This window comes from Lepus europaeus, chromosome 4 (assembly GCF_033115175.1).
Source record: "Lepus europaeus isolate LE1 chromosome 4, mLepTim1.pri, whole genome shotgun sequence".
In the NCBI taxonomy this organism is placed as follows: domain Eukaryota; kingdom Metazoa; phylum Chordata; class Mammalia; order Lagomorpha; family Leporidae; genus Lepus; species Lepus europaeus.
Window position 1 is genome coordinate 145,304,704 of NC_084830.1, and position 10,603 is coordinate 145,315,306.

General features: G+C 56.2%; 1 pseudogene; it reads right to left on the bottom strand.

Annotated features, from left to right (window-relative positions):
* Nucleotides 1-317: 317 nt before the first annotated feature.
* LOC133758585 (C->U-editing enzyme APOBEC-1-like) lies at nucleotides 318-1,017 on the bottom strand (annotated as a pseudogene).
* Nucleotides 1,018-10,603: the final 9,586 nt, after the last annotated feature.

The window sequence follows — 10,603 nt, forward strand, 5'->3', positions numbered from 1 at the left end:
TCGAGGAGGGAGGATTGTTGGGGTCTTGCCCAGTGGTCCTCCCCAGCGTGTTGGGGAGCACAGGTGTGGTCAGACCATTTGTGGCCCTCCTGGCTCCTCTAGATGCAGATGGAGCATATAATAATTTTTAAAAAATTTATTTATTTGTTTTTTTTCCATATATATATATATATTATTGTTTTAAGTTTTAAGGTGACCTGAAATATGGTCAAAGGTAACACAATTCATGATATTGCTATTTGTGGAAATTTCTAGATTCTTAAGAGCATTTACTCTTTGTTGGGTAGAAACAATATAAACAGAAGGAATCATTCTATTTATCTCCACGTCTCAGAAGGTTGTAACAATCCTGTAGCTAAAAGGATGGTGGAATCATTTGGTAATAGCAATGTTGAGGAGTAAGGCGGAAAAATGTAAGCTGATTTTGATGTCTTCTTGTAGTCTTTGAACAGGGTGGGAGACTGAGAATGGTGCAGTGGAGTTCCAGTGCACACATCATCATCCATGAAGTGGGCACCGTGGCCACTGAGCTGCTCTCCCTGGTGGGTAGTTGACAGAATTCTCCCAGCAGTAACAATACTCTGAGACGCTCATAACCCGGATAGTTACGCCGCTGGTAACGAGGTCCTTGAGTCCTTGCCGGTTCCGGTGATCCATGTGCTGAAATAGCGGAGCTACAAAAATAACCAGGGTCATGCCCGGGTGTTGACTCAAAAATTCTCTAATTGTCCTGGAGCATTCCCAGCAGGGGCTCCAAGACAAGAGCCAGGTGGTGGAGCAGCAGGTGGATAGGCAAAGCCGCCTCTCTGAAGTCAGCTTTTCTATAAAGTTGACTTCCACGTGATTGGTGGTGTTCTTGCCTGAGCTGCGCCAGGTCCTGGAGCTTGTCCCCCACTTTATTTCATAGAGCAGGCAGGCCTCTTTATGCAGTTCTCGGGGATCAAAGAAGACTTCAAATTCCCAGGTAACTGTTCTCCACGTGTAACCCTTGTTTGCAGGCCCTTTCTCAGAAGCCATGGTGTCTGATTCTGGACTCCTTCCTCTGGAGCTGTGGTGTTCATGGCACCTCCCGGCAAGGTGCCTGGACTTTGTATCTTTGGGTGTGCCCGTTACTACCTGCTTCGTGAGGGCGTGGAATGAGGAAGACTCACGCCTGAGTTTCGCGCAGTAACTGGGTACCTAGCAGTTACGGATGTAAAAGCAGAGGACTATTCATTCCAGCCGGCTGGGACCTCCTATCCACACACTACAGAGTGAGGACACAAGGCCTAAAAGATTTATTTATTTATTTGAAAGGTAGAGGAAGAGAGAGGACTTCCATTGGCTGGTTCACTCCCCAATTAGCTGCAATGGCTGGAGCTACATTGATCTGAAGCCAGGAGCCAGGTCTTCCTCTAGGTCTCCTGTGTGGGAGCAGGGACCCAAGGACTTGGGCCATCTTCTACTGCTTTCCCAGGCCATAGCAGAGAGCTGGATGGGAAGTGGAGCAGCCGGGACTTGAACTGGCGCCCATATGGGATGCCAGCACTGCAGGTGGGGGTTTAACTTGCTGTGCCACAGTGCTGGCCCCAATAATAGGTCTTAATTTTAGGCCTCATAGCATGAAAGGAATGATGAGTTTCAAGCTCCTGGGGTGGAAGGGCACAGGCTGAGGGGCACAGAGCTCAGGGGGGGCTGGCAGGAGTCTGCCTGGGCCTGGGAGGAGGCAGATTGCACCTGTCTGGCTGCATGTTCCTGGAGGTCCTTCCGGAGGCTGCCTCTGTGGTGTTGGAAACAAATCAAGCCTATTCCGGGTACAGGGTGGCCCAATGAGTATGCAGGGTGTCCTCGGGGCAGGAGTCCACCTGTTGAGAGGGCGGGCAAACCCCGGCAGGTGCAGGAGCAGAGGCCTGGGCTGTCAGGATCCCGGAGTGTCCTTTGTCCCCCATCTCCCCAGGAAGCCTGCATTTGGGTTCGCAGCACTGGCACGGTGGAGAGAAGCGGCTCAGGGCCACACATTCCGGATCTTGGTGGTTTTGCCCTTTGATTGTGACCTTGGTCTCCAGCTCAGTCCTCCCAGTGCCCTGGGCTGCCCCAGCCTCTGAGCCCTGCCAGCCCAGGCGTCCCTGCCCCTCCGGGCCTTGTGCAGACCCAGGGGCTGCAGAGGCCTCGCCCTGACATTCGTGGAACTCACACTGTGGGCCGTCCACAGGCCTTGTGCGCTTCCCCCACCGAGGCCACGGTCCCTGCTCTGCTGTGCTGAGCCGGGTGTGCAAACTCGCCGTGCAGGGAGGAGGTGCCTGTGAGTCTGCTTTGCTGTCTCTGCTGGATTTGAGACACCTTGCCTAAACCTGGGCAGACGCTTGCTGGTGTGGTTGGCAGATGTCACAAGCCGTGGAGCCCAGTGCCCTCGGCGCTGCCGAGAACTGGCAGGACCTCAGGGAACACCTGGCAGTGGTGCTGCATCGGGAGTGACTTGGGGCTCCTTCCTGAATATTCTGCTGCAGACAGGACCCCCAGGAACATCGTGTGGCTCTAGGGAAAGAGGAGGCCTCCCCCAAACCCGACAGCTGTTGAATGTATCACCCTTGGTGAGTGACAGTTGAGTGAAGCATTGCATACTCATTTTTTTCCCTCCTGACCATAAAAAGAATTTGTCTAGCAAAATTTGTAGAGTGTGGCAGAAGAGTCCAAAGATAGTGAGACCCAGAGCCAGCGCTGTGGCTCAGTGGGCTAAACCTCCACTTGCGATGCTGGCATCCCATATGGGTGCTGGTTCGAGACCCCGGTCACCTCTCCACTTGGACCCAGCTCCCTGCTAACGTGCCTGGGAAGGCAGTGGGAGGTGGCCCAAGTGCTTGGGCTCCTCTAACTCAGATGCAGTTCTGTGCTCCTGGCTTCAGCCTGGAACAGCCTCTGCTGTGAACCAGCGGATGGACGATGCCCCTCCTCTTTCTAACTCTGCTTTTCAGATAAGTCATTTCTTTAAAAAAAGTAACCAGACCCACCCAACCCACCCCCAGAGCCATACACCAGGGCTGGTTTGGCCTCCATCCCTGCAGTCACACCTGATGCCTGTTTACCTCGAGGTGCTGCTGCCCCTGTTTCCATGGAGAGCTGCTTCAGGACCCCTGAGGACGCCACAGCCTGTGGGTACTCAAGCCCCTGGTGTTTGTGTATAATCTACACCCATGCTCCTGTATACTTTTGTCTTTAAAAGATTAATTTTTGATTATTTTATTTTTCTGATAGTGAGCTATAGAAATGATCTCTGAAAGTATAGTCTTTATTTTATGTATCTGAGTGGCAAATGCATGCACAAACACACACACATACAGAGATGTCTCATTCACTGATTCATTTTCCAAGTGCCCATTGCAGCCCGGGCTGGGCCAGGCCGAAGCCAGGAAACTGCGGTTCGGTCTGTGTCTCCCGTGTAGGTGGCGATCCGTTCCTTAGGCAGCATGTCTGCTTCCAGCGTGTGCATTAGCGGGATTCTGGAATCAGGTGCAGAGTCGAGATTTAAACCCAGGCACTCGAATATGGGATGCAGGCATCTCAAATTCTGTCTCTCTCTCTCTTTTTTTTTTTTTTAATACTTACTTATTTGTCTGAGAGGCAGAGTTACAGAAAGTGAGGGGAGAGAGAGAGAGAGACAGACAGACAGACAGACACGGGGGCGGGGGAGAGAGCAAGTGCTTGCTGGTTCACTCCTTAAATGCCTGCAATGGCTGAGGCTGGACTGGGTCAAAGCCAGGTCCTATGAATTCAGTCTAGGTTTGCCACAGGAGTGGCAGGGACTCAGCTGCTTGAGCCACCCCTGCTGCCAGCCTGGGATGGCATTAGCGGGAGGCTGGAGTCAGGAGCTGGAGCGAGGCATGAAAGCCAGGCACTCTGATGCGGGGTGCAGGTGCCTTAACTGCCGTCTTACCTACCCGTCAGGCTCGCTGCCTGCCCCCTGCTTGTACTTCAAGTCATCTACAGATTACTTTTAAAGCCTAATCCAGTGTGAACGCGATGCAAATGGTTGTTCTGCGGGATTGCTTGAAGAACCATGATGAGAGAGTCCGGGCACTTTCAGCCCTGTCACACCCCTCCCCTCCCCCTGTGTGTGGTGTTCGTGGTTGGTTGAGTTCCTGGTTGAAAGCCCCCTGGGTGCGCAGAGTCAGGTGCCTGTGTGAGCTGCATGGTGAGCAGTGCCTGGCACCCCTATAACCAGGCCCTGTGACGACCGCAGGGGAGAAGGCTCTGTGCAGTGTTGGCACTACCTGCCCGGACCGCCCTCAGCCACGAGCGGCTGCAGGAGGCACCTGCGGCAGTCTCCCCTCGAGCCTCTGGCAGGAGCACGGCCCGCTGGCACCTTGGTTTTGGACTTGACCTCCAGAACTGAGATCGAATACATTTCTGATGTCAAAGCCTCCCATTTGGGGAACACAAATAGAGGAGGTGAATTGGGGTACTTGGCCCCCCTGAGGCACCAGACTCCCATCCCTGGAGGCTGGGGGGGGGGTTTCTGCACAAAGTCCAAGCGGAAGAAGTTGCATTCACGTTAGGGCCCCGGAACTCCCACTCTTGGAGGTCTTTTCAGAAAATTTTTATGTTTTTGAAAACAGAAGGGGAGGGGGAGGGAGAAAGAGAGAGGGGAAGAGGCAGAGAGACAGAGAGGAAGGGAATCTGTTCCCATCTCCTGGTTCCCTCTGCAAACGCCCACAGTAAGCCAGGGCCAGGCCAGGTGGAAGCCAAGAGCTAGGAACTCAGTGTGGGACTCCCACATGGGTGACAGGGACCCAAGCACGTGGACCTCGCCTGCTGCCTGGCAGGGTGTGCGCTATCAGGAAATGAATCATCAGGCCCTGTGGCAGGGCTTATGGATGTCCCGACAAATGCTTTAAGCACTACACCAGAGGTCTGCCGCCCTTGGTGGTCCCCCTGGTCTGTCCCGGGGCCTCCCCTGTTTCTTCAGATTCGCAGCCCTTGAGGGTGTGCAGACGCCTGGCTGAGGCCTATGTGGGCTGTTTTTGCCTATGATAGGATCAGTACTGAGAGTGTGCTTCATAGGTCCCTACGCGAGAGTACTAAGTGATTTTTAAATTTATTTGAAAGGTAAAGTTACAGAGAGGGAGAGAGAGAGGAGAGAGAGAGAATCGCCCATCTGCTGGTTCACTACCCAGATGGCTGGGAGTTGGCCAGACTTAAGCCAGGAGCTTCATCGGGGTCTTGCACATGGGTGCAGGGGCCCAAGTGCTTAGGCCATCTTCCGCAGCTTTAACAGGAGCGTTAGCAGGGAGCTGGATCAGACGTGGAGCAGTCAGGGCTCGCATCTGTACCCATATGGGATGCTGGTGTTGCAGGCGGTGGCTTAACTCGCTACACCATAACGCTGGGCCCCAAAGTGATTTTTTAAAAGTCATCTTAAGAAGCCTTTTTCTGAGTTTTCAGTCCATTGATCAGCCCACAGAACTCCATTCACTACCACTCCATGTTTTCTATCTAACCAGAAAATAAAAACGGCCAATCCGAGACTCGTGGTTCAGTGGGGGAAGTTTCCCAATTGTCCTGTTCTGAGTGATGTTAGGTACTGGGAGCATGGTGACGTGGGGTTGGGGGGGGGACTGGGCCAGGCATCAGCTCTCCTGCTTGGCGACCATGCCTTGTGTCTGGATTAGCGTGGACTATAGACATAGTTCTTACTAACCAAGAAGGAAAACAGCCGGCTCACTCGGCAGTGTCTGACATCTGTCCCAAGGACGCAAGGCCCTCCAGCTGCAGTGTGAAGTCTGCCCCGGGGACCCAGGGAAACACGCATGCATTGTACGCTCCGGGTGTGCCATGGCTGGAGCACGGCACAGGGCTGTGTGTGTTGAAGCTGAAGCATCCCTGCAAGGTGTCAGGCGGGTGGAAGCTTACCCTGACTCCGGGGCCTCCAGGGGGCCTTTGCAGGTGATCAGGTGAGACGAGATCATGGGGTGGAGCCTGTGTGACTGAACCCTGGCGGCAGACAGACACGCGTGCACATGTACAGGCACACACACATGCACACACACACACACTCGCTCCATCTCGCCATGAGGCACCCTGTACCACCTCTGGCCTCTGCCACCAGGGCCATCGCCAGACACAGCCCCTCGGCCTGGGCCCTCGAGGACCGTGAGCCAGAATAAACTTCTGCTCTCTGTTGAGTTACCAGCCCCACGGTTTCACAGTGGTGTGAGAGATGGGTGTGTACACACGCATGGCAGAGCCTGGCAGCCCAGTGCTTCCCTTGGCTCTTGGGCCTTAGCATCTCCCTCCTTCCCTCCGCTCCCTGCCCTCCCTCCCTCCCCCCCTTTCCTTTCTGGTGATCTACACTCACAGTAGACACACTGGGTGCCATCTGGGTCCTTGGTTTCTTCCTTTACTCTCTGAGACGATGGCACAGAGGGACCTGGCTGGGGCCCCAGGTGAAGCCTCAGAGCCGGCCTGGAATCCTCCCAGCCTCTTGTCCTTGCAGGTCCTTCTGGGAAGTGAGGCTGGGCCCCCTGGGCGGGGTGGCTGGCCCGGCCGGCAGCCTGGGCACTGCCGGGGAAGGGGTGACTCCTGTGGCTGGCAGCTGCCCTTGGAGCCGAGTGGCGCAGCCTGTGCTTAATAATTTGTGTCTCCTGCCTGTGCAGCCCGCAGCTCCCGGGCCTGATCACATTCCCCGTCTCCACGCAGATGCATCTCACACTTGTTTGATGCTTCTCCAAAGAGCTCCATCTGGTGCCCCCACCGTGGCTGGCAGGTGGCTGCACAGGTCTCAGCAGCCCCCAAACACCAGGAAGCATCTTCCGCAGAACTGGCTGGGCTTTGGTGTCCTCTGTCTGTCTCCCCGCTGTGTATTTGCTGCAGCCACAGACGCATGTAGGGAATGTGTGTGTGTGTGTGTGTGTGTGTGTGGGCTCCTCTGATGCGGCGGCCTGATGAGCCAGCGCTGGGGATCGATCGGCCGGACCCTGGCACCCACCCCCACCGCTCGGGTCCCACGCACCAGTTCTCCAGTCTGCGAGAAGCAGGAATGCCACCTGGCCACAGAGTATGGCCGGCGGGGGCCTCCCTAGGCTGTTGCCATGCTGAAACTCCATCCCCAGAAAGATGTCCAGGCCTAGGCCTGCCCCTACCCACCCCTCCCCGGCTGCTGGGTTGTGCCAGCTGAGGGTGGGGCCCTGCTAGGTCAGGCAGGGCTAGAGGGCATCCTGGGGCCTGTGGCTGTAAGCAGGTGGACAAGGGCACAGACAAGCAGTGGGAAGGACATCAGGATGTCAGGGACAGGGCCTGAGCGAGGCCCGAGTGCAGCTCTGCTCTCCTGTTCCTAGGCAGGCAGTAGGGACTGGGCTGTGTCCCCACGTTCATCTGCCAAGTGTAACCCAGACTCTGATGGTGTTGGGAGGTGGGGCTTTGGGAGGTGATTAGGGTTAGACAGGGTCACGAGGGAGGTGACCTCAGAGGAGTCCCCTGTCTGCCGTGGGAGACATGGGGAGAAGGCAGCGGATTGCCCGTAGGAGGAGGGGTCGCCACAGCCCGCCCTGTCTGCACCCTGACTGTGGACTTCCGCCCCAGCATTGTGAGGGTCACGTGGCTCTTGTGGACCACCCAGGCTGTGGCGTGGGTCCCAGCAGCCAGCGCTGACTGCGAGAAGCCAGCATTCAGCTTGCTTCTGGCCACACAGTGCTGGTGTTGCAGCCCCCAATTCCACACACTTTGCATCCATGGTCAGGCCGGGGAGGGGCACCCCGGAGTGGGGGGGACAGGAATGGCCCAGTCTGAAGGCAGGGGCACACTCTCCCTGCAGGGCAGGCCCAAGGCTCTGGGTCTGTGTGGTTCAGGGCGGGGCCTGGTCAAGTCAGCCATGACTACTGAGCACCAGCGTGGTCAGCCTGTGTCGGTGCCAGGGCACAGCAGTGAACCGGGCAGCTGGCCCGCCCCACCCCTGCCCCGCAGGTTACTTTCCAGTGGAGGAAGAAAGATGGCAGAATCAGCATACGGTGTCCCCTGCACCAGAAGACCATGAACTGTTTGGGGGGAAGCAAGCTGGGAAGGGGCTGGGCAGGGAAGTCCGGAGGACTGGAGAGGAGGTGACCAGGTCAGGGAAGAACTCAGGAGAGGGGCGGGGGCCCAGTCCCCGGGGCAGGAGCGTGGGTGCGGGGGGCTGAAGGCCAGTGCTGGGTCCGGGGCAGGGACTTTGGGCGGGACTCCGGGGATGGGGATTCCTTGGAGGGTTTTCGGCAGAGAAGTGGGGACGTCTCCCTGTGTTAGGCAGGGCAGGTGGGAGTGGGAGTGGGAGTGGGGGCAGCCTGGGTGGGGAAGAGGCAGTGCAGGGCTAAGGAGCCGGTTCCGCATGCATGTTGAAGTGCTTGCTGGCCGTGTGGGCATGAGTGAGGCACAGAGGGAAGGCAACAGCAAACAGAAGGGTGCGTTTCCACAGACCGGGAGGCAGTGACGGGCCAGCTGCTGAAAGCCGGGATGGACGTCTCGGAGACGTCGGGTTGTTCCCTGGAAAGCGGAGGGAGGCTGCGAGTGGGCCTGGGCCGGTCTGGGCTGAGCAGTGGTGGGCAGTGAAAGTCAGGAGCCCAGGCCACAGCCAAGGGGATGACTGCTGGCGGGAAAAGGAGACCCCCAGGCCACGTGGTGGGAGGAGGAGGAGGAGGAGGAGGAGGAGGAGGAGGAGGAGGAGGAGGAGGAGGAGGAAGGGGCAAAGGTTCTGAAAAGAAGCCACTAGGGAGGGGAAGGAAGACGGGGAGGGTGGCCCTCCGCAGGTGCTTCACGGAGGAGGCCTGTGGCATTCTTCAGGCTGGCCCTGGCGCTGCCCGAGGCTCATGCACGTGACCCTGAACACAGCCGGGCTCCAGCTGGAGCCACAGAGCACGAGAAGCCAACTTTCTTCCTCCTGTGTCGTGGTGACGAGGCTGGGGCGGTTTGTAGTCATGTCACCGCCCGAAGAGCCAGCACAGGGACCAAAGTGCAGAGCTGCAAAGTGTGAGAGACAGAGGCATGGGGAGCTCACTGCCTGCAACCATGGGCTTTTCCTGAGAGCCGCCGGCAACTTCCCAGCTTTGCTTCAGTCACTTGGAGCTGCGTTGCTGTTGTTGGTAAGCACAGGAGTTCCAGCCAAGGCAGAAGGCAGCCCCACTCTGACATCACCCACCTGGGGAGAACTCTCCCCCGCCCCCAGCATCACACCTGCTCTGTGGGGCACTGAGGTCTCTTTCCACAGGGTCATCTTCAAACGGCCGCCTGCAGCTGAGGCTCAGCAGAGGGGGGCAGAGGCAGCGGTGGAGAGCTCCGTGATTGGTGGTGGCTATTTTGCTATTTGTGTATTTGTTGAAAAGTGGTGGAACAGTGGTACTGTGCCTGTCCCTTCCACCTCCAGGACTGAGCTGAGGCTCTGGGTAGGGTTGAGGTGGCTTTGAGGGGGTGGTGCTTAGCCTTGAAGTTAAAATGCTGGTCATGGTCCCCTCATCTCACATCCAAGTACCTGGGTTTGCTTCCTGGCTCCAGCATCCTCCCTTGGGAGGCCATGGTGACAGCTCCAGTCTCTGGGTCCCCACCACCCATGCAGGAGACCTGGCTTGAGTTCCTGAGTCCCAGCTTTGGCCAGGGCTGTTGCAGGCATTCGGAGAATAAACCAGAGGATGGCAATGCTCTCTCTCTACTCCTAAGTAAATAGAGGAATAAATAAACACAAAAAAAATGATCTGGGCTCAGGAAAGCAGAAAGATGGATTCAAGAGAAATGGAAATACTCCAGGTCAAGACGCTGATCTGGGGGGCTGGGGGAGGGGTGGGGAACATGTGGTCCACGGGCTGTGGAAGTCCCAGGAAATCATGTGGTCTGGGTCTGCCGAGGCAACAGCAGGTAGGACTTGAAATTCAACAAATTGATAGCAACTAATATTGAAGTTGAAAATTTTGTATGGCCCACGAATGATGTTATAGATATGCAAATGACCCTTAGCAGAAAAAGGTTCCCCATCCCTAGTAGGGCCAAGACAGAGTGCTGGCCTGTGTGCCTATGTGTTTCTATACATGTACACGCACATGGGTGCATGTGTGTTTCCACCTGTTTGCATGTGTGTATGGTTGTGAGCATGTGTGCAACATGTGCAGGCACATACAAGTGCATTGCATGTGCATGCATGTATCACACACACATGTGCACTTGGATGTAGCCATGCATGTGTGTTTGGATAAAGTAACTGGGGGTGTGGTAGAGCCGGCTGCTGTGGGGGCAAACCCTGGGCCTGAGCTCCTGAGTCCGCCTCTGCCATGTTTGCTTCTGCAGGACATTTCCCCTGCATGCTTGGAAGCCACTTCATTCATTAGTTCTTCATCACTGACGTCCTTTTTCATTATGTTTCAGTCTTTACGGTTGTTAATCTGCATTCCGTTCCTGCAGCGACAAAAAAAAAAAAAAAAATGTCCCCATGAAACAGTTACTGTAAACCTGTCCCTCGCCTTCTCCAGACCCATTTCTCAGAGTTCTGTTCCCTGAGGGTGGGAGGGCGTGGCAATCACCGAGGGCAAGGAGGTGAAGGGGCACCGCTGGTCCAGAGCCCCCAGGCGATGTTAGCAGAGACCCCAGAGCTGACAGCCTGCTGCTTCTGCCTGCA